General features: G+C 31.7%; 1 protein-coding gene across 2 annotated transcripts in view; it reads left to right on the forward strand.

Annotated features, from left to right (window-relative positions):
* Positions 1-13,990, forward strand: part of LOC127716465 (protein furry homolog) — a 631,222-nt gene that overhangs the window by 556,556 nt on the left and 60,676 nt on the right. The window lies entirely within an intron of this gene.

Genomic DNA, 13,990 nt, shown 5'->3' on the forward strand with positions numbered 1-13,990 from the left:
GAACATGCTTATATACATGAAGATAACTGCTAACTTTGACAGATAATTCAATTAAGTGTATACTGAATGTAAAAAATGCCAAAATATTTCATGAATTTTCAGCAAAAATTTTGATTCAAAATTTGGTTCCCTGTATTTGATTCGGGGTTTGGGGGTGTGTTTAAGGGCTTTGATCGGAAAAATATCATATTTTGGCATAATAAAGTAGCACATGGGCAATAATACCATATCTCCTTATTTTGATATTGGCTTGAATAACAATAAATGTCTTGTGCAAGGAAAAAAAAGTTGCAATCTGCATCTATAATTGATGTTTACTGCTAACTTTGACAAATATTTTGATTAACTGTTTACTGAAAGTCCAATGGCAAATATTTCATGTATTTCAACAAGAAACAAAAACATGAATTGTTTAACATACGTTGTAAGATGTTTTAGAACTTTTAAGCATTTTCACACACAAATAATTCTAATTTGGTTCATGATAAAATCTTTTAAAGAACAAAAAAATATTATACTGCTTAGGACCCATCATAATGATCGTTCTTTAAATGCATCAAGACATATTTGAAGTTGAGCTATTCTTTAAAAAAAATTCGATAAATACGTTTGATTTAAGAAATAATTCATGGAAACCATAGATTTGTTATATTAAAATACATTCTTCTACATTAATTGAGACGATAGAGAAAACTATAAATATTTTTGTAACACTCGATAAAAATTCACAACCTTTAACTTAAAATTTGAGTCAGCCTTCGCCATTCTCCACACTACACGCGCATCACATTATTTTATGCAAACACCCTACTTCAGGTACATGTAATTTTTATAAACAGATATTTCCCGATTTCCAAGTTCCAATGATTAAAACATATTAAACAAAACGAAAAATAATCTTGACTTTTTTCCGAAAGCAATTAATTTTCTTATGTCATTCTGCTAAATATGGACCGATTTTTTAGATCTTTTCAGCTTTCACCTTCATTAATTGAACGGGAAAAGGTGTCATCATTCATGTGGCGATCCACAAATAACCACGGGAGTATCCGTGTTTATTTACATTGGTAGGTAGATAAGACATTCGATAACAAATCACGTGATAGGATCAGCTTCAGTAAACGGAACAGTCGAAGGCGGCATCACAGATACCCCACAAAGGAGTTAGCACGTGCTTGACAAACTGAGTCGGAACCTTTTATTTTCTCAAAGAAATCAGTGGGATGGGAATGTGCTAATTTTTCGTTGGAGTTCCTGTCAATATAATACTTCCATGCTTATATGTAATATAAGTAATGTTTATACAAACAATATTTCCAGCCAACTTTGATAATTAATCTTTCCAGTAAACATGCTGACATCTTGGATACATTTAATTAACATATACAAAGACCACTTGCAACATCTTGAGATTAATTTCTCTGGAATTTGACACTTTGAAGTTACACTGCAATCTCACCAGGGGACATACTAATCTATTCTTAATCTGATACATATTACAATTATTCACTGTGTGTGATGAAAGGCAGAATAATTTCAGTCTCATAAAAATAATTACACTTTAATAAGTATATACAAGTTGCTTTCTTTAAAAAAAGAAATGCAATCGTAAACCCAAATGCTTGTTTGGCATTAAATATTAGATAATTGTTTTTTTTAGATAAGAGTTAGTTTCTTGGCTTATGTTCAAATACAAATGTGAAGAAATTTATTCAATTAATGATTATTTGTGCTTAAAAAAAGAAATGCAATACTTGAAACTTAATAGCTGTTAATTTTTATTGGAATTTGAGATATGTTCATGGTTATTTGAACAATGGCTTGATATTGTTCGTTATTCAGATCCTTACACCTGCTCTGCAAGGTTTTTGTGATGCTTAGGGTAGTAAACATTGGCAATTTTAAGTTGTGTGCTTTGTGCTCTTATAAAAGTTTTAGATGACAAACCTCTTTTGTTAAAAACAAAAACTTTTTAAAACCTTTAACTCGATTTGAAGATATTTTTTGAATGTCCCTTTTTATTTTGATGTTTTCTTATATTTTAAATTGTGGGTCATGAAAAAAGGCTTGCAAGTTTAATTGTAAATATATATAATTTGAATTGCACTGTATTCTCTTCACCTTGATGACCAAAACCAATTCATTAAGAAAGCTATTTACAGCCTAGACAAAACAGCTTACACCTTGTACTTATAAATAAACAAACTAAATTGAAAACAACAAAACAACTAACATAATAAAACCTGAAATTATCACTGCATGAATAACCATTTCTAAACATTAGTTTGTTTAAAGGCCACATTTATGAACTGTTGTAATGTGTTCCATTTTTTATTTGAACACGTTTTTTCATTAACTTTTAAAGGGTGTCTTTTACTTGGTAAAGTTACACTACTGTCTTATGGTATGTATGTAAATTCTTTTAAAACAGGTGTATTCATAAGCACATGTCCCAAGTCAGAAGCATGTTGTTTAGTGGGTTTTTTTGGTGCAGTTCATATTTGCTTTTTGTTTCTGATTTGAAGTTAAATTAGATTTGATTTTTCCTGTTTGAATTGTTTTATAACAGTGTCTTGGGGCCCCTAGTAGGATGCAGTTCAATGTGAGCCAAGCCTTTGTGTTGAAGGCTGTATTATAACCTATAATTGCTTACTTTGACTACACTGTGTCTTGATGGAGAGTTGTCTCATTGGTATTCCAACCCAATTAAAAACAGATATTCCCTCTGACATTTGACAAATCCATTAGAATAATCTAAATATTGAAATGGAACTGAAGTTGCCTTGTAGGTTTCTTATATTGACCTATCCTTTTTCTCTCGTTCTGGATAGTTTTATACTAGTCATTTGGGGGCACTGTATAGCCTACTGATCACTGAGATGGCTTGTATTGAAAGAAAAAATGTAACCTGTAAAATTTTGCTTAATTGTACCACATTGTGTCTTGAAAGGGAGTTGTGTCATTGAAATTCATACCACATCTTCTGATTTTTATATTGAAGCAGTTTTAAATGAAAAAAATCATTGATTTCCAATATTGAATTTTTTTTTTAACTCAAATTTGTCGCTACTAAAGAAACTAATTCCTCAATTATATATGTCATACAATGTCATGTTTCTTGCTGCTTCTATGTTAAAGTGAAAGAAATCGTAAATGCAAACAACAAAGCAACTTAATACCAATAATATTTTATTTTAAACAAACATTATACTCACTTACTGTCTTGTAATCTAATTAATTAGTACAACAACCGATTTGTTTTTGCAACGCAACTTTAACATCACAAAGAAACACTTACAACCCATACACCGTAGCTGTTATATAAGACTTCAGAGAAAGTTTAGTTTACACAGTTATGAGAACAGTTGACCAAGAGCTTTTAATTAATTAGATAACGCGTTTACATTATCACAATGGTCACACAAAGCTCTGCTACTTGTGGTCAAAATTATAAAAATATAACATAAATAAAACAAACTTCAAAATTTCCTAAAAACTATTTTAAATGCATAAAACCTAAGTATCAATTATCCTGTCGTCTTTCAAAATCTCCTTACACTATTTTACATTTTCGTATTTAATTTATTAAAACCGAAAATTCATCATCTGATCGTTTTCAAGAAATAATAATTTTTTTTTTTTTTATTTTGAGGAACATTTTGAAGAGCCTTAATTACTACAGGTTAGATAATCTGTTCCCTGGCCCAGATAACTGTAAATAGAAATAATTTTTTCTTATCTCTGCCTGCATCTGTCATCACTCAGTGTCTATATTAAAATAGACATTTGACTTGGATGGAGAGTTAGTCTCATTGGCACTCATACCACATCTTCTTATATCTATTTGATATCTTATCGCTGACCCTGTTAAGTCTGCTGAAATTGCATGCATGATTAATTTTAAGGTTATCGATCATAATTAAAGCGGCACATTTAATTCGTTATTTCATTGCTTGAAGTATTATTTCTTTCATCTGCATTGTCAAATGTATTCTTTTTTAAATATATTTTAGATTTAGATTTCAGTTTTAGTTTTTTTTTCATATTCAATATCTATTTATTCACATTCTAATAACGAAAAAGGATCCAGATATACCTATAACAATCTGATTTGTTATTTTAATCAAGGAGGTTATATGACCTCCTTGTTTTTTAAAAAGGAAATAATGTTGCAATATTTAAACAAAGAAAATAACTGTATTTCAATTTGCAATGTACTTTCATAATTAATTTAAACGTTATTTTTAATAAACAATATTTTTTTTCGAAAAATTCTCGTTTTTTACATCCATTCAAGGACGTATAATAGATTAAATACGTCCTTGGTCTATTCTAGAAGTAAAATTTTAATAAAGTGCAAGAAAGACTTCTTTTTAATTTCAGTATAAAAAAATGAATTAGCCTGCTTTGTACATCAAGTACATCTTCCCTAGACTCAAAATCTTAAATGAAATGCTAGTAATACTTCTTTTATAGATTTTAGTTTTAACGATTCTCGTTCCGAATATAAATCGCATTGTTTACATGAAATCTTATCTCATATCTAAACACAGCTGGTTTCAACGTTCGACTCTAATTAAAATAAGTACGCATATATGTAGGTAAATATTAGCAGCTTGTAATTGCGTGCAAGGAAGTATTCAAATGCTTATTAAAGTAGCTTGCATCATAATAAATTTCGCATCATATGTAACATATCTCTATAGCAACTTTAAGATGCTAATGCTTATTCAACAGGTCAATTAATAAGCTATTGCGCATGTATATGAAAAGTGGTCATAGAAAGAACAGATGTATTCCGAATAACATCCGGTGTTCCGAAGGGGTTTACGCAATAAACTGTCAGTCTCCTCCCACTAGATGATTGATGTACCCAAAATCTGTGTGTTAAGCCATATGCACGGTCTTTGTGCAATCAGTTTCTTGGTTCAAAGCAGTCAAACTAAGTACAACTTGACAGTTTTACAGTGCTAGAATTCAATTTATTATTATTTCAACTTTACAACTGGACTTAAACTTGAACATTGTCACAATGTGGCTGCATTACTGAACTGCTACCATACTGATTTGCAATGCTTTGTAAATGTAACTTTGTTTTGTTTTTACCATCTGATTTAATTATTAACCTATGCACAGCTGAGTTTTCAATGTTTAAAAACTTGTGTAGTACATTTACACATTTCTTTTTCGGATATATTCGAATTTGGATGACTTATATAATGCAGCATTGCATTGTGTGTATTATACTTCTGGAGTTTATAACATTGTTAACTGTGTCGGAGAGTATTGTGTGAAAGAGCAGAACCTGACATCATCAGATCCATATGTATTTGTGACCTTACAGAGATTTCCATCATTCCATCGAGTGCTTATGCACTGGCCATACCTCCTATACAACTGTTCTAGGCAAGTATTTTGTATTGAACTTTTATTTCTTATATACAGATGTGGGGATTTTCTTCGAAAATTATAAACTTAAGGCAAACTAGAGACTAGATTTCACTGGTTTATATAAAAGAAATAATCTAATTCATCTTTCTTTTATAAATACATATCTTACATGCTTATTCAGAAAACAGCCTCATGAAATACTTAAGTAGGATTCTTTTCATCATCTTTATAGGAATAAAAGTGGTTTTTTTTTTTTATTTGTCTCTCTCTCTTATAAAATTTTTGTTTGTTGTCCTCATAACATAGTAAGCTACCCCACCTATGCAGAATAATTATTAAATAGTTTCATGATCTAAAGACAACTAAGATAAAGAAATTCAAGGGCCCTAGCTGCCATAATGAGTGAAGTAATTTTAACATTTTTTTTTTATTTTTTCTTTCAATTTAGAATTCTGACAATCACATAGAATAGTATATTTTATACATGTTGAATATATTATTACTCCTAGTCCTTGCATCAAGTATATAATATGGAGATTTTAAATACATTTTACACACCTTGTGCATCTCAATTAATATACATTACTGATTCAGAAGTTGAGAAATGACACTTGTTGACAATTAGTGTAATCATCGAAGTAAAATGAGTCAATATAATACTTCCATGGTGTTATTAAAGGATGTAGTCATGTCAAGTTAAAATTTTTGTCAGGTGCTCAGACTTATTGGGGTTTTCTTATCTTCCTATGATACAGGGTAAAAAAAGTTTACTCATATCAGAGGCAGATTTAGGGGGGGGGGGGGACCCAGAGGCACAGGCCCCCCCCCCCTTTTGTGTGAAAAATTTGGTTGATTATATAGGGAATCACTGAAGCATGACTGGAGCGGGCCCCCTCTTAGGCAGTCAGTGGGCCCCTCTTATGAAAATTTCTGGATCCGCCACTGCATATCACTTACTTTCTTAGTATATAAGACTTCAATAGGTCATTAAAGGTTTCTTACCAAATTTAAACATGCAGATCTTAGATTTCTTTCTTATGATTTGAGACCAAAATAATGCAATGTTTTATATATATTTTTAACTTATTTTTTCCCCCTGAACTAATGAGCTCTGGTTTATAGTATAAATTTTAAACTCCAGATCCTTTTTAATTTCACCCAACTAATTCCTTATAACAGATTTCAAATGATTCTAAATGATAAACAGTAACTTTGCTTGTTTTACATATAAATTTATATATATTTATAGTTTAACATAAGCATTTGATATCGACTATTACTGACACCTTTCTTCTTTTCTTTATTTGCATATCTAAACACGGAGGAAATGGAGACAGATTGCACCTCCTGTAATGCACATTAGGTTCATCAGATTCACAATCAAAGACATAAGACACTATCAAGTTCTTCATTTTACCTAAGATGTGGCTACAGCTAGAATTATATGTCAATGGGACGAACAATTATTTCCAGACCATATTATTCAACTTTACTTTTGTTCAACTGGAGCTCAGTCATACCTATATATTCTCATGGACATTGGCAGTATGCTAATCATAGTATCACCAGTTGGATGATCTTGAACAATATTTCATCTTTCATCTGTGGTTTAAAGCACAATCAGCAACTAGTCTCACATTTATCAAATTCAGAATTTCTCATGTGTAAACAGGATTACAACAGACATGACTACCATATTTTGATACTAGAACCTCTGTATTTCCACATGGACCCAAGAGTATGTTCAGATTTGTTAACTGTGTGGACATTTTTTCTCCAACTATTCAAACAGAACATGTAGGATACCCGGTCTAGCATATTGACTACGAGGCAGCACTACAGCCCCATCAGTGCCAAACGAGTCCAGAAGTATTTGATTTCAAACCAAATTGTAAACTTACTTGGGACGTTGCTATTTCAAGCATACTTGAATCCTTAGAATCTGACAACATACACTTTTTAAATAGACTACTTTGCATTTAAAATATGGCAAACCACATGAACCAACATGACCAAGGAACCATACAGTTTGCCTATTACTTTAAAGATATTATAGAGATTGTATTATGTTTAAGACAGGTGTTTTTACCACTTTTTATACGACCGCAAAAAATTTTTGCGGTCGTATATTGGTATGACGTTGGCGTCGTCGTCGTCCGAAGACACATTGGTTTTCGCACTCTAACTTTAGTTTAAGTGAATGGATCTCTATGAAATTTTACCATAAGGTTCAATACCACAAAAGGAAGGTTGGGATTGTTTTTGGGGGTTATGGTACCAACAGTTAAGGAATTAGGGGCCAAAAATAAGCATTTTTGTAACTTCCAGACATAACTTGTGTGTTAGTGTATGGATCTCTCTGACATTGTTTCACAAGGTTCCATATCACATAGGGAATGCTGGGATTGATTTTGGGGGTAATTGCCTCAAAATATTAGGAATTAGGGGCCAAAAAAGGGGCAAAAAACAAGCATTTTTCTAGTTTCATGATAATAACTTGTGTGTAAGTGTATGGATCTTTCTGAAATTGTACTACAAGGTTCCATATCACAAAGGGAAATGCTGGAATTGAGTTTGGGGGTAATTGCCCAAAACGTTTAGGAATAAGGGGCGAAAAAGGGGTCAAAAATAAGCATTTTTCTAGTTTCTAGACAATAACTTGTGTTCAAGTGTATGGATCTCTCTGAAATTGTACTGCAAGGTACCATACCACAAAGGGAAGGCTTGGATTGAGTTTGGGGGTGATGAATCATAAGGGGGTTTAAAAAATTTGGGGTGGGGGATTTTTTTTTTTTTTCATTTTTTTTCTTTTTTCCCTTTTTTTTTTCTTTTAAATTTTTCCATTTTAAGTTGGTTATTTCTGTTTTATATTTAAAAGCAAATCATAATGATATGGTAGGAGATACACACCAAACAGGATGTGTAAATTATTATATAAGAAGTATTGTGCAATAGCAAGAAATTTTCAATTGCACAGTATTGCACAATAACAAGAAATCTTCAATTGCACAGTCTTGCGCAATAGCAAGAAATCTTCAATTGCACAGTATTGCGCAATAGCAAGAAATATCCAATAGCACAATATTGCGCAATAGCAAGAAATTGTAAATTGTACAGTATTGCGCAATAGCAAGAAATATTTAATTGCACAGTATTGTGCAAAAGAAGATACTTCGTATAAATTGCTTATTTCTTGACCAATTTCAATGGGGTTTTTATTCTTGAATTCTTGGTGTTCTTTAATATGCTGATTCTAACCGTGTATTAAGTTTTTGGATTTTGGGCCCCGTTTTTAAATTGGTCCACATTGAGGTCCAAAGGGTCCAAAATTAAACTTTGTTTGATTTCATCAAAAATTGAATTATTGGGGTTCTTTGATATGCCGAATCTAACCGTGTATTTAGATTCTTAATTTTTGGTTCCATTTTCAAATTGGTCTACATTAAGGTCCAAAGAGTCCAAAATTAAACTTAGTTTGATTTTAACAAAAATTGAATTCTTAGGGTTCTTTGATATGCTGAATCTAAACATGTATTTAGATTTTTGATTATGGGCCCAGTTTTCAAGTTGGTCCAAATCGGGGTCCAAAATTAATTTGTTTGATTTCAATAAAAATTGAATATATGGGGTTCTTTGATATGCTGAATCTAACCATGTATTTAGATTTTTGATTTTTGGGCCCCATTATCAACTTTGTCCACATTGAGGTCAAAAGGGTCCAAAATTAAACTTGGGGTTCTTTGATATGCTGAATCTAACCATGATTTTATACGACCGCAAAAATAAAAAATTTTTTGGTCGTATATTGGTATGACGTTGGCGTCGACGTCGTCGTCGTCCGAAGACACATTGGTTTTCGCACTCTAACTTTAGTTTAAGTGAATGGATCTCCATGAAATTTTACCATAAGGTTCAATACCACGAAAGGAAGGTTGGGATTGATTTTGGGGGTTATGGTACCAACAGTTAAGGAATTAGGGGCCAAAAAGGGGCCAAAAATAAGCATTTTTGTAACTTCCAGACAATAACTTGTGTGTAAGTGTATGGATCTCTCTGACATTGTACCACAAGGTTCCATATCACAAAGGGAAGGCTGTAATTGATTTTGGGGGTAATTGCCTCAAAATTGTAAGAATTAGGGGCCAAAAAAGGGGCAAAAAACAAGCATTTTTCTAGTTTCATGACAATAACTTGTGTGTAAGTGTTTGGATATTTCTGAAATTGTACTACAAGGTTCCATATCACAAAGGGAAATGCTGGAATTGAGTTTGGGGGTAATTGCCTGAAACGTTTAGGAATTGGGGGCCAAAAAGGGGCCAAAAATAAGCATTTTTCTAGTTTCCAGACAATAACTTGTGTTCAAGTGTATGGATCTCTCTGAAATTGTACTGCAAGGTACCATACCACAAAGGGAAGGCTGGGATTGAGTTTGGGGGTGATGAATTATAAGGGGGTTCAAAGAATTTGGGGGGGGGGGATTTTTTTTTTTTCTTTTTTTTTCTTTTTTTCCTTTTTTTTTTCTTTTAAAATTTTCCATTTTAAGTTGGTTATTTCTGATTAATATTTAAAAGCAAATTATAATGATATGGTAGGAGATACACACCAAACAGGATGTGTAAATTATTATATAATAAGTATTGTGCAATAGCAAGAAATTTTCAATTGCACAGTATTGCACAATAGCAAGAAATCTTCAATTGCACAGTATTGCGCAATAGCAAGAAATCTTCAATTGCACAGTATTGCGCAATAGCAAGAAATATTCAATAGCACAATATTGCGCAATAGCAAGAAATTGTCAATTGTACAGTATTGCGCAATAGCAAGAAATATTCAATTGCACAGTATTGTGCAAAAGAAGATACTTCGTATAAATTGCTTATTTCTTGATCAATTTCAATGGGGTTTTATTCTTGAATTCTTGGGGTCTTTAATATGCTGAATCTAACCGTGTATTAAGTTTTTGGATTTTGGGCCCCATTTTCAAATTGGTCCACATTGAGGTCCAAAGGGTCCAAAATTTAACTTTGTTTGATTTCATCAAAAATTGAATTATTGGGGTTCTTTGATATACCGAATCTAACAGTGTATTTAGATTCTTAATTTTTGGTTCCGTTTTCAAATTGGTCTACATTAAGGTCCAAAGGGTCCAAAATTAAACTTAGTTTGATTTTAACAAAAATTGAATTTTTAGGGTTCTTTGATATGCCGAATCTAAACATGTATTTAGATTTTTGATTATGGGCCCAGTTTTCAAGTTGGTCCAAATCGGGGTCCAAAATTAAACTTTGTTTGATTTCAACAAAAATTGAATATATGGGGTTCTTTGATATGCTGAATCTAACCATGTATTTAGATTTTTGATTTTTGGGCCCCGTTATCAACTTTGTCCACATTGAGGTCAAAAGGGTCCAAAATTAAACTTTGTTTGATTTCATCAAAAATTGAATTCTTGGGGTCTTTGATATGCTGAATCTAACCATGTTTTTAGATTTTGGATATTGGACCATAATAGGTGAATGTCCAATTTAAAATTTTTAAGTTCTTAGACCACATTCATTCTGTGTCAGAAACCTATGCTGTGTCAAATATTTAATCACAATCCAAATTCAGAGCTGTATCAAGCTTGAATGTTGTGTCCATACTTGCCCCAACTGTTCAGGGTTTCGACCTCTGCGGTTGTATCAAGCTGTGCCCTGCGGAGCATTTTATTACAATAGCAGTGACAGTATGAACATAGATATTATTGCTTTATACACAGTGGAGAATTTACTGTTGAAATTTACTATGTTAAAGTTATTTATTTTTTGGAATACAGTGATGTTTACTGTAGAGTATAAATGCATTTCAACTTTTTATATATTTACACACCAAATGTTCACATTGGAGACAGCAGTACAAACAAACAGTCAATACCACCCCAGAATCTAACAGTTGTTTATAGCTGTGTACTTTGAACTTTAGACAAACACATCAAAAGAATTATTAAATATATAACTGAATGTAACATGTATTCAATGATGGGAGCTTCAGGCATGAGAAAGAATTATTTATTAACTGCATAACTGAACAGTGGCATTTTATTCAAAAATCTTTTTAGAAAAATTTATCATATTTGAGTATTAAATATAGTTTTATAGCATTATCATGCCTGTATTTCAGTACCAGTTATGATAGACCTTGGCTTAAATCTACTAGCACATTGGGCTATCCCTAACAGACCTTACACACTAACAGCTACAGATGAGACACCAAGTCTCACCCCCTTTTGGAGACCCCTCGCTCCACATTCCCAAACTGGCATATTGCCATACAGACAGTTTCTTGCTCTCTGAATTACAATTTAACTGAATGCATCTCTCATGATGTTCAAATCTATATGAATCAATCTAGCTAGCTAGTAGTTCTCAGTTCAAAAACTTTGATATTGAATACCAATTTTATAGCATTCTCATCATTGAATTACTGATAATAATTTTTATAGCAATCTCATCATTAAATTACTGATAATTATTTTATAGCATTCTAATGTTAGAACTTTGATATTGAATACCATTTTATAGCATTCTCATCATTGAATTACTGATAATAATTTTTATAGTAATCTCATCATTGAATCACTGAATATCTTTTTATAGCTTTCTCATGTTAGAACTTTGAATATCATTTTTTTATGGCATCTCTTTTACACTATATTGTAAATAGTATGTCTTGTTGTGTACATGTACATGTATATTATCTTTTTTTTTTTTTTTAATATTTTTTTTTTTATTCTCATGACATTATTGAAAGTTATAATTATCCAAAATCCTTGGGGGTACTCATCTGTAACCATCTGAGTTTTTGGACCTTGATGGAATTTGATCTCTGGTCATTTCTAAAATTTCATTCATCCCCAAGCATTTCGGGGAAAATTTTATCAAATTTATTCCAGCACCAGATTGATAGACCCTGCTACTTGCTACTTGTAATAGCACCACATGGGCTATCCCCCATGCAGACCTTGCACACCCCGGCTGCAGATGAGACGCCTAGTCTAATCCCCTTCGTGGAGACCCCTCGCTTCACATTCCCGGCTGGCGTATTGTCGGGCAGGCAGGTTCTTCCTCACACTACAGGTTGCAATTTGACTTGCTTGGCAGGAACTCCTAAATTCTTAATTATGCTGAGTGTTTCTCAAGGGCCAAAATATTTTGTTATTGAATTTATTTTATTAATAAATATTATTCATTTGAAAGTTCTGTCTGCTTTGAGCCAGTATGATTTATTGGGACTATGTTTTGGTTTACACACAGATACCCCCTTTCACACTTATGCTAACATTAAATTATTTGGGAGTTGGTTTAGATCTACAATGCTCAATTTCACTGATGGTGAGTTTATAAAATTTTGACTAAATTTTTTACAATTTACTTTTAACTTAAAACTCACCATTGGGGACTTTGTGGATTGTGATATTATATTTGAGCTTGGCTTTCAAGAGAGTTACATCAGAACTAAGAAAACATTTGATCTACAAGGATTTGATTCATTACCATACAAACAGAATAAAAAAAAAATATGCATATTTACATACCAGGAGACATTTACAGATAATAAAACACCACCTGTATGAAATATTCCACACAGAATGTACACGGAATATAGTAGGAATATTGCATTGAATTCCTACCAGAAAAGAGTGATATTCTAGTCAGACAGTAGTAGGAATCCACACGGAAATTAATAGCCGAAATATTTAAATTAGCAGGAATTTCTTAGTAGGAATATTGTATATTCCTACCAGGAATATTTAAATTAGCAGGAATAATTTGGCGGGAAAATAAAATTCCTACTAGAAAACCTGCTAGGAATTTTTCAAAATTCCACATAGAAAAAAATATTTTCTAGTAGGAATCTAAAAATATACAAAATGTAAGTGTATATTCACAAATACACAACTGGGTCAATCATTTAAGTTTGAATCTCAACAACAAAAAACAAAGGAAATGCATGGAATATATTCATTTAAAAAAAGTTGACTTTTGAAATGTATGAGGAAGCTGTGATATATCCAAACATATATGTAGATGGATAAAAATGTTGATTCTAAGTTGAAATTAAAAATTATGAAAAATTAATAAGTAAAATTATGCACTATTGTTGAATTAACTGAATACTAAATATATTGGCAAACAGATAAAAAATTTCATCTTAAAAGTATAAAATTTACCTTCAATCTACATGAGCCATATTTTCTCCTATTTCAATATTGTAGTTGTTTAACCCTTGCAGCATATTGTGTTCCAACACAACTTTTCATTCTTCTACCCTTCAACTTTTGAATTTGTGAACTGGAACTTGTTTGCATTTAACACAGCAAAATTTGTGTCATTAGCAAACAAGAATCAAGTTTAAGATAATTAAAAAGATTCCATGTAGAAAGATTTTCTAGTAGGAATAAATTAATTCTGGTAGGAATCTTGTAGTAGGAAAATGAATAATCTTATCATATTTTCTGTCCAAATTCCCACTTAAGATTTTCAAAACAGAAAAAAATCCAGACTTTTAGAATTCCAGCTAGATGGTAGGATTTTGCAAGTGGAGAAAATAAAAAATC

Source organism: Mytilus californianus, unplaced genomic scaffold, assembly GCF_021869535.1.
Source record: "Mytilus californianus isolate M0D057914Y unplaced genomic scaffold, xbMytCali1.0.p SCAF_9, whole genome shotgun sequence".
Classification (NCBI taxonomy): domain Eukaryota; kingdom Metazoa; phylum Mollusca; class Bivalvia; order Mytilida; family Mytilidae; genus Mytilus; species Mytilus californianus.